Source organism: Delphinapterus leucas, chromosome 8 (genome assembly GCF_059928025.1).
Source record: "Delphinapterus leucas isolate spDelLeu-1000000601 "Yukka" chromosome 8, BTC_Dleu_Yukka2, whole genome shotgun sequence".
In the NCBI taxonomy this organism is placed as follows: domain Eukaryota; kingdom Metazoa; phylum Chordata; class Mammalia; order Artiodactyla; family Monodontidae; genus Delphinapterus; species Delphinapterus leucas.
This window is the reverse complement of record NC_143136.1, coordinates 115,275,715-115,295,356: the sequence shown is the minus strand read 5'-3', so window position 1 is coordinate 115,295,356 and position 19,642 is coordinate 115,275,715. Positions and strand designations below refer to the sequence as shown.

The window sequence follows — 19,642 nt, the reverse complement described above, 5'->3', positions numbered from 1 at the left end:
ATCACCCATTCTTCAGAGGTGACATGAAGCTGTGTCCACTCTGGATCTCAGCCAGCACCCTCCGCCAGAGCCCTAGAGAAGGACCAGCCATGACCATCTTTATATGGAAACATGCTTCCCACCTGCACATCACGCCCAGGCTCAAGGGGAAAGCACAGCACCTCTGCTAGTCAGAATCAGGGTTCTCAACTTCACTGACATAACTCTCTGAAAGTCAAAGCATTGATCAAAATGAACATGAAAATCTTCTGGTCATTCCTCCTCTTGCGGGCATCCCTCAGCTGTGAGCATCTCCTGGGTCTGAGGAAGGTGGAGTTACAGGGTGACATCAGTGAACTGGGTGTTTCCTTGTTTCCCCTTTGCCAGGTGTCGTGTCCCAGGTGCTGGTGCAGGAATCGGGCCCAGGACTATTGAAGACCCTCTCCCTTACCCGCTCAGTCTCTGGATTATCCATCACAAACAGTGCTGGCTGCTGGGACTGGATCCCTCAGCCCCCAGGGAAAGGGCTGAGGTGACTGGGGTGCTTTGGTTCTGGGAGTAGCACAGCATACAAGATGTCTCTCCAGAAATGTCTCTCCACCTCCAGAGACACCTCACAAATTCAGTTTTCCCTGCAGCTCAGCTCCGTGATGACCTAGGACACAGCCCTGTGTTACTGTCCCAGTTGGTTCAGTGAGAAGTCAGGGTGAGTCCAGACACGACCCTCCCTGCAGGGGCCTCCCCAACCACCAGGGGGCGCTCAGGGTCATCAGGAAACAAGAGGACCCATTTCAGGGCAGGTGCAGAGGTTGGTATGGAGGGATTCTCTCTCAGAAGCTGTGGTTTCTCCACTGGATCATTGCCACCCCGGAAGCCTCATCCACAATGATTCCAGGGAACTTTCTTGTTTCTAAACTTGAGACGTTTTTCATGGATTCAGGCTTCTCTGTCTTTCCCCATCTATCTTTGGAAGAGCCGCACAGATATATTTCTTCTTGAGACCTTTATTTGAAGATTAGGTTAATACTTTCTGTTATTACTTGTCAAGTTTTTAATCGTTTAATGACATAAATAATTTTTACTGTTGAACTTTAAATCTGCTTTCCACCATCAGATGGATTTATCCTACCATCCCCATTAGATATATTTATTCAATCTCTTTATATAAGTATGAATCAAGATATTTGTTTCATACATTGTGTTAAGGTTATATACTAAGGCATTTTCTTTGCTTCTGTAATTGTGACCACTTGTCAGCCACGGGGAGCTCTTTCAGATTGTCTCCTGTATCCTCTTTATGGGCCCCCATTCATTTCTGTGAACTTCCTTACTTTCTGGTGCTACAAGAGTCTGCAGGATAATCATGTGTATTCTCTTCTCTGGCCCTAGAATTAGCCATGCCTCAGCTGAGTTGCGGATCCTTTTCTGGAGAATAGTAACAGGAATCAGAAGACTGGGTATTAGGATACTAATGTTGGTGTCCTGTCTACTGGGAGCATTGGCTCTAGACCCTATAAGCTAAAAGACCTTGGAAATATATCTGTGTGCACTACCCCACATATACACACAGACGTCTGCAACTAGCTCTGTATCTCACCTTCTGACCTGTGTTAAGGTAAATGTGAGACAATTCTTACATCTCCAATCCTAGTGCAACAACACATGGTTAAATCCAGAGTTTCCTCCTTGCTTCTCTGTTACTTTCCATCCAACAGTAAGAAACCTCTCTCCACAGATTCCATCCAGCTACTAATTGTTCAATTCCACATGCACAGTAGTAACTGAATGCTTGGCCTGACTCCTGATGGAAATACCGTTATCCACCAGGCTCTAGTGCTTACGTGCAGTGGCTTAGAACTTAGTCTTCAGACTCCACTCATTTCCAAAGTCAAAACCTACTTTCCCTCCTTCTCCAGCCATGTTAATTCATAGATTCACTATATTAGGTATCATCTATACAGTGTGCATCGTTCCACCCTTCAGTCTCTGAACTTCTAAATGAAATTTATATTTATATTAAAAAGGTTCTCCTATTACTGTATATATTTTGACATATTCGTAGTGCAATGGTTCCACCACTGCAATTTCATAGAGAAGAATTTCACTATCCTTAAATATTGTCCATGTTTATCTTATGAAAATCCTTCTCCCAAATTCCTGATAAATGCTCATCTGACTGGTTCATATATAGACTTGCCTTTTCCCAAAGGTGAAATAGATGAAACTGAACGTTTTCAGACCGATTTTTTAATTAGCAATATGCATTTAGGATTCCCTCATGTCGTTTCATGGTATAATAGTTTAATATTTAGATTGCTGAATACAATTTCACAGCATGGATACATCGCTCACTGTTTATCTGCTAATTTATGGAAGAACGTATTTGTGGCTTCCATTTTTTCTCTATTGTAAATGAAGAGACCACAATAATTCATGGGCAGTCAATGATGGAGCTCTAAGTATCAAGTCACTTATGTAAATATTACAAGCATGACCTCTGGGGTCTTACATTAAGCTCTGTCTAGGTGTGTAAGTGACTGCTCGGCCCACAGGGCCTGCACCCACTCACCCTGCTTACTCATGGGCAGCACTCCCGCCTCCCACCATCAGTCAGTGTTGGTCACAGAGAATGTGGTCATGACCAGGACCTGCAAACTCCACCCAAATGAATGAGGTTCCCCAGGGAGCTCTGTGTGGACGTGAAAACCACCCCCAAGTCGTATGTATTGTTTATGACTACAGAACTTTGACTCCAATTTGCATGCTGTTCTTCTGATCCTGGTGAGTTCAGCTGGACCCGAGCTGTTGGGTGGACTCCCTTTTGTTCTCTGTGACTTAGAAGCCTAGCCTGAAGGCAGCCAGGCTGTTTTCTTGGCCGTTTTTCTCCTGGCTCACTGCCTAACCTTTAATGCCTTACCACTCTTATGGTAAGAAAACAAAACGAAAATGAAAACAAAACACAAAAGTCAAATCCAACCAGGAAAAGATAGCTTATGAGAGAGATAACCTTGAGATCTCAGAAAGATCCAGTGTAGCCAGGCCAACCTGCTACTCATTGCTACTCACCACTACCCCCTCCCCGCCCCCCCCCCCCCCGCCTTCTGATTACCTCTTGACCTTTGATTGGAGGCTGTTTTCATTGATTTCTTATGGTGAGGATGCTGGAGAAGAGATGCTTCTCTCACTCAGAAGGAGATCCTGGGCCCATATTTTCACTTCAGCTGCTCAAATGACAGGTTTAAATAAGGATAAAGAATCCAAAAGAGGAATTCAGGTGGGTACATTATACAGAGACAAGATTATTTTTATATCCTCTTCACTCTTCATGCTTCAGAAGTCGACCCATTAGCACTTTGGCTCCGTGTTCTCCTGCTCCTTGTCCCAAACCTGCCCCCATCTTAGGAGGGAGTGGGTGCGAGGGTGGGAAAACCCAGCTTCTTCGATAGGTACTGTAACACAAAGCCAGTGAATTGCAGGCAAAAACCACTTCATCATAATTTGCAGGAAGCTCTGTCCTGGTGTTTTTTTTTTTTTTGGTACGCGGGCCTCTCACTGCTGTGGCCTCTCCCGCTGCGGAGCACAGGCTCCAGACGCGCAGGCTCAGCGGCCATGGCTTACGGGCCCAGCCGCTCCGCGGCATGTGGGATCTTCCCGGACTGGGGCACGAACCCGCGTCCCCTGCATCGGCAGGCGGACTCTCAACCACTGCGCCACCAGGGAAGCCCTACCTTTGACTTTTAAATGAACACTGAAATCAGCCTCTCTGGGGTATCTCGCTATTTTCTTCTTTCAGGTGCTATGGGACACCTTCAATCCTTTTTAGAGAAGGAGGACTGGAGCAGTGCCCTGTGCCCTTCCGGCAGGAGAGAAGCTCATACACTTTATCGTTTCTCTCTCCCATCTTTTGTCTGAGGGAATCCCAGAAATAGCTATGATGGTAAAATATGTGAACGGCTTACTATTTATATCTGGTCTTCAGGTGCCATAATAATCATAATACATATAATTAAATATGTCCAACTAAGTTGGTGGTAAGTCTTATCTCATTTCAATGTTACTGTTCGTATTTGAAAATCCAGGATAGTTTCATCTGGAACCGGCTGTTCTGTCATTCATCAGAACTGGCTTTCTGGAGAACTGTGTTGTGCCTCCGTGATCATGCTGTGCACCCCATGCTGGAAGCTTCACTCCCCTCCCAGTGGGAGCGCAGCTTCTCATTTCCTCAGCCTTCTGTTCATGATTTATGGATCAGATGGAGGATGATGTTGGCTCCATCTGGAAGGTGGGTCAGGCAGTCTTTGAGGAGACACATTGGAGGTCTTGAAATAGTGCTCTGGATACAGACTCCATAAGTAGAGAGACTGATATGGAAGAGAAGAAAGGGCTGGACTCTCCGGAAGTGAAATCAGATTTCTCCTAGAGTGGACTTCGTCAAAGACAGAGGCTCAGCACAGTTGAAGGCAGGCATTAAAAACCCTTTCTGATCTCAGATACCTCCCTCAGAGCCCTGTCTGAGCACCGAAACTGGCCACAAGTAGACTGTTGGCCATTGGGCTAAGTCAGTCAGAAAAGCTGACTGTGTTACCGAGGAGGAGTAATATCTTGGCACCTACTGGAACAGTTACACCATTTCTTTGCCAGACTTGTCAGTCCAATGAATTGTAAAGGGTGAGGGGTACCCTATCCCATGCTCATACCTCCCCCCAACCCAAGGAGGTCAGCCATCTCCCTGAATCCTGTGTTCATAATTTCCTTGTTTTTATTTTCATCTGTGTGAGGATAACACAGTTCATTCATCTGTTCTCCTGTGGACAGGCATTCAGGATTTCCAGGTTTGTGCTGTTTAAACAGTGATGTTATTAACATTCTTGTATATATTATAGGGTATACATGGGACAGAGTTTCTTATGTGTATATATCAAGAGTGAAAGTGCTAGACCATAGAGTAGGTGAATGTTTGGCATTACTAGATAATCCAAAATTATTTTCTAAAACGATCATACTAATTTACATTTCTACCAGCAGGGCATAAGAGATTTTGTGAATCCACATCTCCTCCATCCTTCCCACAACCAGTGCCAACAACTTGGCATTATTGGACTTTTTAATTTTTGCCAATCATATAGATACAACTCATATGTCTCGTGTTTTGATTTGCATTTCCACGCTCACTAATGAGGTTGAACATTTGCTTTATGTGTTTACTGGCCATATGTGTTTCTTCTGTTTTGAAATTTCTGTTCATGTCTTGTGCTCATTTTTCAGTTGGGATATAAGTACTTTAAACTGATACATAGGAACAGTGATTTTTCTAAGGAATAGAATTAAGTTTTATTCTAAAATTAGGATTCTACTCCCAAATGAAGTTGGCACACATTATTTTATATATTAATATTATTCTTACTCTAGGAAAACCTTAATTGCATCTGAAATTCAGAGGGTATGAATGGGCAGCCACATTCACGACCTTTGGAATATTACAATCCTGAATTCAACAATTTTCAACCATCTCAACCATTATCATCCTGCTTTCCCCATCCACTTCTAGTCTAAACCACCCTTGTCTCTCACTTTGACTAATGCAACAGCTTCCTAACTGGTCTCTCTGCTTCTATTCTTGCCCTCCTCAGTCAGTCTCTATAGCAGCCCCCATGATTTTGTTACTCCTGTCAAAACCCTCCCATGACTTTCAATTGCCCTTGTAATAAAACCAAAACTCACTGCCCCAGTGCAAAAAGCTCTATGTGATTTGATTGTTGCCTTCTCTCTCCATCCACCTTTCCTTGACCTCTATCCACACAGAAATTTTTGCTGTTCCTGGGACAGACCAGGCTTGATACTCTCTCAGGGGTTTTATGATCATTATCTTCTGCTGGGAAAGTTGTTCTCCTGAGTCTTCCCATGTATCGGTCTTTCACACCGTTCACTCTCCTACTCAATGCCACTTAACCAGAGGTGCTTTCCCTGACCTCCAATCTTGATATATCTTCTTATCCCACTTTATTTTTCCTCACAGGACATATTACATCTGAATGTAAGTGCCACAATGGCAGAAACTTGACTTGTTTCCTGCAGCATCACTTTTATATAGAATGGTGTCTGGCACATAGTGGACCCCCCAATAGGTATTTGTTAAATAAAATAAAATAATAAATAATGTAGATGAGAATGCTACCCAAAACTTCTTCGGTTGTTCACCTAGATGTTCACAGATAGCATTAAATCAGCATAGGTAAACCATTATCATACAGAATCGGTTCTAAGAACTAAGATGATTCTAGCTAGAATCAGGCTGATTCTAGAAAATCAAGTCAATCTTGGAGAATACCTAGAGTTGGTAGTTCTTTTTTTTTTTTTTTTAACAAACTTTATTAGGTACATTTTACATATCACCAGTTTCTAGTGTAAAACTCAAATGATTTTAAATAACTTTACTGGAAATAACTTTACTGAGTGGTACAGCTACCATCATCAGTTTTAGAACATTTTCATCCCCCTCAGTAAGATTCCCTTGTGCCCATTTATAGGTGATTCTTTTTTTTTTTTTTTCCTACAGTTGATTCTCATTCCCATTTCCAGCCCCAAGCAACCACTAGTCCACCTGTTGTCTCCATACATTTACCTTTTCTGGACATCGCATCTCAATACAACGTGTGGTCTCTGGGTCCGGCTTCTCTCACTTAGCATAACGTTTCTGAGCTTTATCCGTGACACGGCATGTGCGGGCAATTTGTTCATTGCTATGGCTGACTAGGATTCTGCCATACGGCTGTACCACACTGTGTCTATCCATTCCCCAGTTGATGGGCCTTGTCCGTGGTTTCTGGACTCCGGCTACTGTGAGTAAAGCTGCCGTGAACATTCATGTGTGTGTCTTTGTGTGGACATACTGCTTTCATTTCTCTTGGGCAAATGCCCAGGAGTAGAGTCGTTGGGTCACACGATAGTTTATGTTCAGCTCTTTTGAGAAACTGCTAATCTGTTTTCCAAAGTGACTGTGCCACTTTACACTCCCACCAGAAGTATATGAAGGCTCCTGTTTTTCCACATCCTCACCAGCATTTGTTATCATCTGTCTTGTTTATTATAGCCCTTCTAGTGGGTACGTAATGGTATCTTGTGGTTTTGATTTTCATTTCCCTAAAGGCTAATGATGTTGAGTATCTTTTCATGCGCTTATTAGCCAATCGTATATCTTCTTTGGAGAAATGTCTATTCAAAGTGTTGGCAGTTCTTAAAGGTCTTAAAGGAGAGGAAGCGTATTTGTGGAAGTTTTCTCAATACACAGAATTAACTTCTACAAAGGCAGACATAGGATGGGAGTGTGCAAATTACTTATAAAGGAAGAGTGTAAACAGCATAGCTTTGTTAGAATGGAGTATCTCCAAAATGTAGTGGAGGACTAGTGGGATGGGCAAAAAAAGTTAGTAAATGGCCTTGAATGCCAGGTTGAGTAATGCAGTGTGAGAGGAGTGGTAGCACAAAGAGATTGGATTTTGATGCCTAAAAGAAGTACTTGGGTTAAATATGCCTGCACTAGTTTTCTTGTTTGTAGGGACATAACAGGATATATTCCTCAGTCTATTATAGGACTGTAGGAGAAGAATAGATTCCAATGACCATTTGGTTCATTTGTCTATCCAGGCAGAATTAAATATAGCTCATTTCTGATACATGGATATAGTTTCTACTGGAGATCACAAATTATTCTTCAAGGAAAGATATTCTCTTCTGCTCTTGGCTAATCCATTTCAATTAAAAACAACCCTGACATTCAGAAAAGCCTTCTTATTGCTTTCTTCTTTCTTTCTTTTACTTTTCTTTATAAATTTATTTATTTATTTGGCTGTGTTGGGTCTTCGTTGCTGCACGCAGGCTTTCTCTAGTTGCGGTGAGCGGGGGCTACTCTTTGTTGCGGTGTGCAGGCTTCTCATTGTGGTGGCTTCTCTTGTTGCGGAGCATGGGCTCTAGGTGCGCGAGCTTCGGTAGTTATGGCTCGTGGGCTCAGTAGTTGTGGCTCACAGGCTCTAGAGTGCAGGCTCAGTAGTTGTGGCGCACGGGCTTAGTTGCTCTGCGGCATGTGGGATCTTCCCGGACCAGGGGTCAAACCTGTGTCCCCTGCATTGGCAGGTGGATTCTTAACCGTGGTGCCACCAGGGAAGTCCCTCTTACTTCTTTCTTCACTTTTAGTTACATTTTAATTTTTTACTCTAAAATATCTGATTTGGGATATAAAAACGAACAATTGAGATAGCTACTTTTCGTCACATTCGGTCTTCATGATACTGCAGATTCTTGAAAACTGTTTCTCTTTTTAGCCTTTGTTCCCTAGTCTGCTTTTTCTATGCTCATGAAGAACCCATCCCTCCGCACACACTGTGATAAGTGATGGCCATATAGACTGGAAGCCAGCCCCATCACCCAAGAACATTCACTGACACAGTGAACAAAAGGAACTGAAAGCTTCCTGTGCCAAAACTTCTCTAAAATTCTCCTGTGTTTGAATAGGGAGTTGTTGGTAAAGACCAGGCAAAATTTTCCCTGAAACTATTGATTCCCAAGGGTAAATCAAAAGGACAAGTGGAAATGATTTATATATGCCACAGGACTCAGGCTTCTGCCTCAGACCTACTTAAATGCTAGTACCGAAAGCAATCAAAAGAAGACACTTCTAAGTAAACGTCAATAACTGTCTCACAGGTATGGACGTTCTCTCTTCCCTTTCCCTGGGGACAACCCAGACTTACAGCTAATCTGTCATTGAGCACTTACTGTCTGTAAGAGGAGGAGAAAGAGGAGGAAGAGGAGGAGAGACCAACTGACCACAGATTAGATAGGAAATCTTAAAGTAAATTTCTTTGCCTCCTTTTTTTTTTTTTTCTTTAGGGATAGCAGCAGAGGTCTGGAGGAAACTTTTTTTTTTTTTTAAGTAGGCATACATAATATTACTGTTAAAATAAAACGATAGATTTGCAGAACTGTTTTGTACCTGGATTCATATTTAGGTTTGTCATTTTCTTAGCCTGCGGCTATTCCTGAAACATGTGCAGTGATTGTCTTCTTTCACATTTTGTTGGCATATATTTCCATGTTATGTTTCTTTGTTTTCCTTTTCCATACAATCCTGATGTTAAGATGATGTCTGCAATTTCAACAATATCAACGTTACTGGATTAATTTCCTTCAAGCTTTTTAAAATAACAGCAAAAAGTTTATAAGCAGCTTACTACTCTAAACTTGTTCTTTATAAGTTTGTTTGGATTTACAAGTTTCTGCTCTTCATCAATGAGGAACTGTCATTAGTTAGTGTATCCTATGTGTGCATGATCCTGGGCACTTGAAGATCTCAACTTGCAGAAGCTCCTGTGTTCGGATGGAGAGACGAGTCCTAAACTGATCATGAAGTAAACCCCCATTATGCCCAAGGTACTATGCTGATGAAAGCTATATCATGAATTATAACAACATATGGGTACACATGGTGTGAGGGGCTTCCCTCCAGCAAGGGAAGCAGGCAAAATCGAGCAGAGACAAAATAATCCATTTCCCATCTTTTGCTATCCACAAAGTCCATATTTCGGTAAACTTTGTTTCAAATTTTTTGGTTGTTCTTATTTCTTAATAAGAAAAAGAGACGATCCTTGCATTGAATGGAGTTGAGCTTTGAATAATTAATTTGGTGTAATTTTTTTGTGAAGGTCGTATTGGTCCTTTCCTGCACTGCTGAATGTCAGGTCAGTGTCATGGGACGTTGTCTGGAGACATACTTCGCCTCAGCACATTCAGGATTCTCCTAACATAAGTGCCATTTCCTGGCGTTTTCTTCCCTTGTGATCAGGAAGTTCTTCAAGTGTCTTTAGTTTACAGAACCATTTTGTGTGCATGGGGGTAAGGGGATTAGGGAAACTAGCAATTTGGGTCAAAGCCCTAGTGACTCTATAGATGATACTGCGTTTGCACTTCACTGGGAATGCAAGAACAGCCCAAGTCATGACTTCACAGTGAAAAACAGAGGAGACGACTCTGGAAAGAGCAGGAGTGTTGTTAGAAGCGATGCTGACAGGGAGTAAGAGTTTTAAGGGTAAACTGGAGGCAGATGAGAATAAACTGCTAAGTAAAAAACATAAACATCTTGAGTAAGCTTTCTCAGTTAGAAATAGTTTTTTTTTCTTGCTAGATTTCAGGCATATTTTCATCCCTTAATTTGACTTTCTCCTCTTTCCACATTAAATGGATGGAAAAGTGTTACCAAAAAGTCAGGGGTTATAATGATGAAAAGCACATCTCAGAGCAGTGGTTCTCAAAGTGTGTTCCCTGGACCAGCAGTTTTAACATCACAGGGGAATTTGTTAGGAATGCAAATTCTCAGGCCTTATTCTAGACCTACCAAGTCAGCAGTTTTGGGGCTAAGGCCACTAATTTGTGCTTTGACAAAAGTTCTCCAGGTATATCTAGTGTGTATCAACATTTGAGAACCACTGGTGTAGTGATTAAGGGTATGACATCTGGAGCCAGATAGCTGTAGTACTTAGGGCAATTCATTTGTTTGTTTGTTTCCCATCTGTAAAATGGTAGCTGTACCAAACTCACAGTGTGGTAATGGAGACTAAATGAGCTAAAGTGTGTAAAATCCTTAGAGCAATGCCTGGCCACTGTAAGTGCTATATAAATGATTAGGTGATGATGATAATCTCTTTATAGGTGTTATTTTCATTTTTTCCCCCCACAGGGTACATTTCACAATTTACAGCACAGCTTTTTGTTTACCAGGAGAGCTTCTCCCCTATTATCTTAGAGTTATTTTCCATGGCTCAAAGCAGCATTTCTCAGCATGTGTTCCATGGCTTATTTGCATCAAAACCACCTGTGGTGCTTATTAAAATGCAGATTCTTAACTTCCCCCCAGACCTACAGCAGTGATCAGAATTCTCTAGTGACTCTTCTTCACCCAGAAATTTCAAAACCACCACCCTTGGATAACAAAGACTATGATCTTCATTTTGCAAATGGGAACGTGAGGCACAGGGGGTAGCATAAGCTCAGGGAAATCCAGAATCTCAGTAAGACCACGAATAAGAACTGGATTTCTGAATTTGTGTTATATTGACAGATTATGCTGCTTCTTTGTGGCTTTATTTGCTTTATCAAGAATTTGATTCGGGTTGTGCCACTTTGTTTACTGAGACCTAGCATTATTTAACCTAAAAATAACATTTACATTATAAATCTAGAACTATCAAAAATGATGAGTTCCGAAAAATATACCTGGACCATTATCCATCACTCAGCTAAAACTGTTTCAGTTGTGGCTGTATCTAATACATCACTATTTTTTTTTTTAAGTTAAGTATTCTTAAAAATTAATTAAATTTTTTTGGCTGCGCTGGGTCTTCGTTGCTGTGCCTGGGCTTTCTCTAGTTGCGGACAGTGGGGGCTACTCTTCGTTGCGGTGTGTGGGCTTCTCCTTGCGGTGGCTTCTCTTGTTGCGGAGCATGGGCTGTAGGCGCACAGGCTTCAGTAGTTGTGCCTCGTGGGCTCTAGAGCGCAGGCTCAGTAGTTGTAGCGCACGGGCTTAGTTGCTCCGCAGCAGGTGGGATCTTCCTGGACCAGGGCTCGAACCCATGGGCCCTACGCTGGCAGGTGGATTCTTTTTTTTTTTTTGCGGTATGCGGGCCTCTCACTGTTGTGGCCTCTTCCGTTGCGGAGCACAGGCTCCGGACGCGCAGGCTCAGTGGCCATGGCTCACGGGCCTAGCTGCTCGGCAGCATGTGGGATCTTCCCAGACCGGGGCACGAACCTGTGTCCCCTGCATCGGCAGGTGGACTCTCAACCACTGTGCCACCAGGGAAGCCCTGGCAGGTGGATTCTTAACCACTGCACCACCAGGGAAGTCCCTAATACATCACTCTTATGTTAAAGATGAACTAAAAGGGCTCAGAGAGGTTGAGGAAACTGTCAAAAGTCACATGACTAGACATCAGCAGTGTGGAAATCAGAGCTTGGTCTCCCAACTGCCAATCCAGTGTCCTTTCGCCATATCCCACTGTCCTAATCCTTGCTGATTTAAATGATTTAAAGGAGCACTTAAATTTTAGAAACAACTTTACCTATACTGCTCACATAAAATCTGGTCTCAGCAGTTTTTTTTAACCTCCTTTAATTCCTTTTACTTAAAGATATGCTAATATCACATCTTCCTTTTTACAGTAATGATAAATCAATAATATACTGACAACTAATAACTCAAAGCTCCACTGCATAATGCTTTTTCATCAGTGCAAATTTGACTGTTCTAAAGCAGTTAGATTGACTTTTCAGGCTGTGATGAAAACGCTTTGGGCCTTGTCACACAGGGCCTACAGGTCTTGTATACACTGACCTATTACAGTCAAGCTCCCACACAGTATTAATATGCATTTAGATAACTTAGCTCTTAACTTGAGGCTACACAGGGATATTTATCTCCTCTACAAATCACGCTCGTGTAATTGGTGGGACAGAGGTGCTATTCATGCCAGGATCACTTGATTATCCTATAAAATGATTTTCTTTTTGTCTCAATTGTTTGTATTTTTTATATTATATATGAACTTCATCTTAATGCAGTCATCTTTTCCCATTTCTCTTTCCTGCTAAGTTTCTTTTCATCTTACCCTTAGCTAGTTCACTACTACTTACTACCTAGTTAACTACTCCTCATTTTTACATCTTAGCTCAACTGTTACCTCCTCATAGAAGTCTTCCTTTTCTTTCTCTCTCTCTATAAGAATCTCCCTGCCCCCATACCATGCACTCTTTGTAACTTTACAGCGTTTATTTCTTCATGGCACTGATCACAATATGTAATTTTAAAATTTATTTGTTTGCTTTTTTATTGTTTCTCTCTCTATACACTTGACTGTGAGGTCCATGTGTCCATCATGCAGGTGTCTGCCCGAGTACTAAGCATGATGCCTGATACACAGCAGAGGCTAAGCCAACATTTGTTGAATGAATATGTCTGTGAGTTGCTGTGGAATTTTGTAGTCTGCTTAGAGGGGTATGAGTATGTGTTATATCTTGGTCCCCTATGATAACTTCTTTTGGATGATCTCCTTCAGTGACAGACACTGACATAGACGTAGGGTTGTCTATCTACTCAGTTAGTTTCCTTGACTCCAGATCTATTAAATGGACAGGCCTCCTAGACCATTTGGACCATGGTACCTTATCGTGAGTAAACCTAGGTTTTCTAGATCATTCTAGACCACGATGTACTATCTTCCAGAGCTTGTATTCTATGGTAGCCTCTGGTCACAGGGGGTTATTGAGCACTTGAAATGTAGCTAGTATGAAGTTCCATATGCTGTGAGTGTAAAATACACATTGGATTCTGAGGATTTAGTATAAAAATGTAGAATATCTCAGTAATACCTGTCATACTGTTTACTTATTGAATAACATTTTGGGTCTATTGGGCTAAATAAAATATATTATTACATTTAATTTCACTTTTTTTCTTTTTACTCTTAAAAAGTGCTACTGGAACATTTGAGATTATATATGTGGATCACATTTGTGACTCACATTATATTTCTATTGGGCAGTGTTGTTCTAGACCTAACTAGTTCACCTCTGTTGTTTGGCAGTGTGGACTGAAGGTGATCCCCTGAAGGGAATGCCCAAATTGCAAGAGCCTCTCATAGCCTGCTCCATTCTTGTTAGCTGTGCACTAGGGGAAGAACTGGCACTCCAGGAGAGTGGCTCAGGTGTCATTTCAGTACTCCCTCAGTGTCAAATCACGAGGCCCACATACAGTTTGCATCCCGAGACACAGAAACTTCAAATATATTGTTAGTGTCCATATATCTTGCTTAAAATAATGATAGGACCAGAACCCAGATCTTTCAATTATGCTAAGTCATTGAATTACTTATAGAAGGACTGACTAATAAAATTATATCTTCCTTTTAAAATGCAATACTAGAAAATTTTAAAGGATTGTTAATTAGTTATACAGGTTTTCTTTAAAAAAATCAATTAATGATGAAATTACACCAGTCTTTAGACAACTAAATAGAAAATCATATTGTATACTCTGATAAATTAAACAAACAGAAACTCCTATTATTGCCACGTGTGCTATAGTAGAGGATTAAACTGGGATGACCTTTATTTGGCAAAAGCGTATACACTGCAAAGCAAAATTTAAACAAGTCAGATATGAACATGAACTCTACTTGTAAATAAACACAAATCTAATAACCATTCTTTGCAAAGCTATAAAAACTCCCTTGGAGACCATACACTGCAGTTTGGAAAACTGGTTGCTATGTCTTATTCCAAAAGCCCTCACCACTGACACATCAGGCAGACTTCTCTTCTTAGGTAAGGAGATGGATTCCTAAATAATTAGCTTCATCATCATTATCTTCTGGTTCATTCATTAGTTTAGCAAATATTTAGTGGGAACCAACTATGTGCCAGGCATCTGTGTGTTCTAGGTGCTCAAGATGCTACAGTGACCAATGCAGACAAACTTTTGCTCTTTGGAGCTTAAATTTTTGTGCTTAGGTATTTTCTCAACAGGAAGAATAAAATGAAAGGATAAAGCAAATCTAAGCAGTGCTACCTTAGAATGCCACAGGTAACTTTTTTTTTTTTTTAAGTTGGGAATCGAAGTGAATTTGAGACTTTCTATCCTGTGTCTTTCTTGGGGAATTTGAAAGTGGAGGTGCATATGGAAGGTGGAGGTGCATAAAACCATACCTATCCAAAGTACTAATTAGTATTTTCAGAATGAAAATGTCAGAAGACCCTATTAAAGCTTCAAATAAAACCATTAGACTGTGTTAGGGGATTTTCCAATCATTCTGGGGGGTCTTGGCATACTTATTCAGGTCTTCTTTCTTCTGCTGGGACATCCCAACCTATAGTTAACCAGATGTCTTAGTTCTTACATCCATTAATTCTAGGAACTCCCAGTCAGAATGGCTTCCCTTCCCGCCCAACAGACTCATTCTCATTCTCTCACAGTCCGAGTCCTGCCCCGGCACATATTCTCTCCCTTCCACATATTCACTTGCTTACACTTCCACAGGTTCCCCTTCATCCCTTTCAAGCAGAGAGGCTCCTTTAATATGGCATTTTCCCCTTAAAGTTCAGCCGGTAGATGTCTCCATTACTCCCTTATAGCGAAGACCTCGGCAAGTAGGGTTTAATCATTTCTTTAACCGACAACAAGGAAGAAGATTTGATAATTTGCCCAAAATGAGCAGATGCTCGGGAGGACACGTCTCCATCCTACGTCCCTTCCCTCCGATTTAAGCCACAAATGAAAACTACTTTCTCCCTCTTTACCAGGCAAAAGGAAAGGCTGATTTAACTAAGCATGCAAGATGCCAACACCCTCCTCCTCGGTACATCCAAGTTTCCTTCGCTCTGAGCCACCACAAGTCTGCTTCTCCCTTCACTCCGCCCACCCCACCTCTCACCCCCTCAGGTTCCCGAGTCATCAGGGAACGCGAGCGGGTGAAAGGACTCAGCGAAGCTGCATTCCGCGCCACCGCCTCCTCCTGCGCCTCGGGTTCAGCACTGGACAGCTCCCGCACCAGCCCAACAAACGGCAGTCGGCTGATTGACAGAGGAGCCGGCCAAACAGGGCACAAGACGACTTGAAGCCGCCCTACCAGGGTTTGGTTGCGGCCAAGCCGCCTCTTTAAACCGGCTTTCCTCCCGAGAGCAGGGAGAGGCAGGAGTGTGGTTTGTGGCCAAACTTAAAGACTCCAATTAACCAGCTGCCTAGCCCTCGTGGTTCCGGAAAGACAAACGCCTTAAAAGAAACCCTAGCTGCTACGCTCGCGGTGCGGGTCTGGGCGCGCGCGCTCCGCGCCTCGGGGCGAAGCGGACGAGGAGGAGCCTGAGCCGGGAGGCGGGAACGACCTGCCACGGGCGAGACGATGGAGCAGTGTCCTTGGCGGCCGCGGCGGCGGCAGCAGCAGCAGCAGCAGCAGCAGCAGCAGCTCCTGAACACACCTCAATGAGAGCGGCGGTGGAAGCTGCTAAGCAGAAAGACGTAAGCAGGCCAACTATAGCTGCCGGCGGCGAGAGGGGATGTAAGGTGCCGGGCTCCAGGCTGCGAGGTGCGCAATCCCGAGCAGACCCATGGTGGAGCAGGAGCAGCCGGCGTTGCCACAGGTGATCTGATCTCCTGCGACGGTAGCTCAGTCAGCCGCGCGTATTTCAGAACATCCCTACTTTAAAGTCCTTTTGGACTGGGTGCCAGCTGAAAAGGGGGAAGACTCCTAGAAAAAGTCTTAGTGCTGATAGATTGACGACCAAAATTTAAAAAGTGACTCCCTCCGTTACCTCCTCTCCTTGCTGCGAGGCAGATGGGAGCCATGGCTAACCCCTTACTCTGCTGCCTCCTGCTCGTTCACCTGGGATTGGGAGCTGCCGGCGCCAGCCGCGACCCTCCAAGTCGGACGGATTCCTCTCCAGAGAAGGCCCTGAGGGCGAAGCAGCACGCCCAGCAGCCGGCTCGAGCCTCTGCCTCGGACCCCTCGGCTCCCTGGAGCCGCTCCACCGACGGCACCATCTTGGCGCAGAAAATCGCCGAGGAGGTGCCCATGGACGTGGCCTCTTACCTCTACACCGGGGACTCCCACCAGCTGAAGCGAGCCAACTGCTCCAGCCGCTACGAGTTGGCGGGCCTGCCGGGGAAGTCGCCTGCCCTAGCCAGCTCCCATTCCTCCTTGCACGGGGCGCTGGACACGCTGACACACGCCACCAACTTCCTCAACATGATGCTGCAGAGCAATAAGTCGCGGGAGCAGAACTCGCAGGACGACCTGGAGTGGTACCGGGCACTGGTGCGGAGCCTCCTGGAGGGTGAGCCCAGCATCTCCCGGGCGGCCATCACCTTCAGCACCGAGTCGCTGTCCGCCCCAGCCCCGCAGGTCTTCCTCCAGGCCACGCGCGAGGAGAGTCGCATCCTGCTCCAGGACCTGTCCTCCTCAGCACACCACCTGGCCAACGCCACGCTGGAGACCGAGTGGTTCCGCGGCCTCCGGCGCAAGTGGAGGACTCACTTGCACCGCCGCGGCTCCAATCAGGGGCCCCGGGGCCTGGGCCACAGCTGGCGGCGCAGGGACGGTCTTAGCGGGGACAAGAGCCACGTCAAGTGGTCTCCGCCTTATCTGGAGTGCGAGAACGGCAGTTACAAGCCCGGGTGGTTGGTCACTCTCTCCGCTGCTTTCTACGGGTTGCAGCCTAACCTGGTCCCGGAATTCAGGTAGGGAGGGAAAAAAGATCAAAGCAAAGCCTTCCTTCCGGGTTCATGGGTAGGTGCGCGTGTGGGGAAGGAACACTGTGGCTGTGACATTTAGGCCTCCCACCTTCAAAGCAGAGACCCAGGCTGAGGGACACCCCACGCAGGCGCAAGTGCTTAGGGACAAGAAGTGCCCCGCATTTGTCAGCTTCAGACACTCAGCAAAAGCTCTTCTCTCAAATCAGTTCCCCTGCAAGGGGCAAGGGACGGGAGCTCTTGGTAGAGCTGAGAGATGCCCTATGTTTCTCTCTAGCCCTCGGGAGAGCAGGGAGGGGAGTTCCCGGTCAGGGGTGATGCACTGCACCCTGGCAAGCTCAGGGCATGCCAGCCAGGCACAGAGTGGCGTGCCAACTCACAAGAGTAGGAAAGGGAGTGGGAAGAAAAGAGTTCGTTATTCCCGCTACTTCGGGATAGCCTCTACCTACTTCCTCCTACGTGTGTAGTTTGAGGCGCCAGTCTGTTGTTAGTCAGTTACCAGAGCGCCTAATGAAAACGCTGCAATCCCCTGGGCAGTTCTGTCCCTTCAGCAGTGAGTCAGTCCCAGCAGCACAGCTGTCTCTAGGATCCATACTTTGCAGTTTGACAGGTGCGCTCCTTCTACTTGTCTCCCTCCTTCCCTCAACCCATCTCCCATTCCTTGGTCCCCTCTTTCTCCTGTTTTCTGTGTTAGGCACACCTAAGGGTTCTCTGGCCCTTCACATACACACACTTTATAAATGAACCTGGTTGAGTTATCCTAGGGAGGGAGGGATCAGTTCTCACTGAATGCACTCAGGGAGCTCAGAGAAAATTTAGTAATAGTTCTGTATTTCCTGCCTCAAGGTGTAGCATTTGTGGGAAGATGAGAATTTGCAGATTAGCAGGTGGTAACTTGTGCCCTGGGACGTGCCTGATTTTTGAGGTGAGGGACTTTTAGAAGTAGCCCTGTTGAGTGAACATGAGGAACAGAAAGGAAAGAGTGGAAACTCCAAAGAAGGCCTGGGAGAAGGCCACAGATTGACTGGTATCCTCCCCAATTCCCAATGGGAAGAAGGTCTTGGGGGTTGAGGTTGCTTCTGTACTTTTTGGGAAACTGGGCAAAAGTGAGAAACCTGTGTGTGTTTTAATGCCCTTTTGGTACAACAAGGACAGGATGATGACCTGGTGAAAGTTACCAGGGGGAGTACTGGGTGGGCAAATGGGAGGAGTCAGAAAGCTTATTTGTCTTGGCACTGTTATTTACTGCTGAATGACCTCGAGAAAGTTGCTTAATCTCTCTGGGCCTCAACAACTTACCTATCAAGTAAGGGAGTTGAACTAGATGGTCTCTAGGGAGCCATCCAGTTATAAAACTCTGTGGCTTTTAATGCTGGCAACACTTGAGAAGGTATAAATGAAAAGTAACCTCCTTTCTCTAATTCTGTATGACCATATTAAATGTTTTTTGTGTGTGTCTATCTCTTTAAAGGATCTTGTCTTAAACCAGCGTAACTCTTTCCTACTTTAAGGATAATCTTACTTCCTCCTGACTTCTGTAGGATCCTATTAGTAAAAGCTGAGCCCAGCTTTGAGTCTTTGCTATATTATTTGCTCAGAAAAGATCTGCAGATGCCATTCACTGCTAGAAAATTGCTTTTGGCCTTCGCATAAGCCTTTTCAGGGAGTCCCAGGGCCCAGGACTGAAAGATCAGTTGATCAATCGATCGATTGATCTATCCATTCATCCAGCTTACTAACGTGTATTGATACTTTATGTTAGGCTCTGTGCTAACTGCTTTGCATGTATTATCTTGATTAAGCCTCACGACAAACCTGAGTTAGGTTTTATTAGTTTCCCCGTTTTACAGAAAAGGAACCTGAAGCACAGAGAGATTAAGCTTCTTTCCTAAGATCACGCAGCAGTTAAGCAGCAGAGTCGGGATTTGAGCTCGACTCACACTTTTAACCACTATGCTAAACTCTGTCTCATGAAGGTGTCCTATGAGTGCTGCATGTATTGCAGCTGCTGCATAAAAATATATGTATTTTCAAGGGTCAGATGTGAGACTGGGGATGAGAACCATTCATTTTCAGAAGTATTTCTCATAAGGCTCAGAAACCACAGGTCACCTACATGAACTCAGGCCTTCCGCAGGCCAAGATAAAAGGCTGAGACACCAGGGGTCATGTTGTGTAGGCTCACACGACCCTATCTAATTTCTGGACTATGTTCAGAAAATAGATTGTTTCCTCTGGCTGAGTCTCTTTAAGTGCCTTCCTAGTCATCGATGGTGTTCTTTAGCCAAGGCACGAAGCCAGGCCATTTAGTGTGTGGCTCTCTACAGAATCTGGCTCCTCCTAGCAGCACGCATGAAGAGCAGAATAAGTGCTCTCCTG

At 44.3% G+C, this 19,642-nt stretch overlaps 1 pseudogene; it reads left to right on the top strand.

Moving 5' to 3' along the window:
• Positions 1-11,736: 11,736 nt before the first annotated feature.
• Positions 11,737-19,418, top strand: LOC149748636 (metabotropic glycine receptor pseudogene; annotated as a pseudogene).
• The last annotated feature ends 224 nt before the right edge of the window (positions 19,419-19,642 follow it).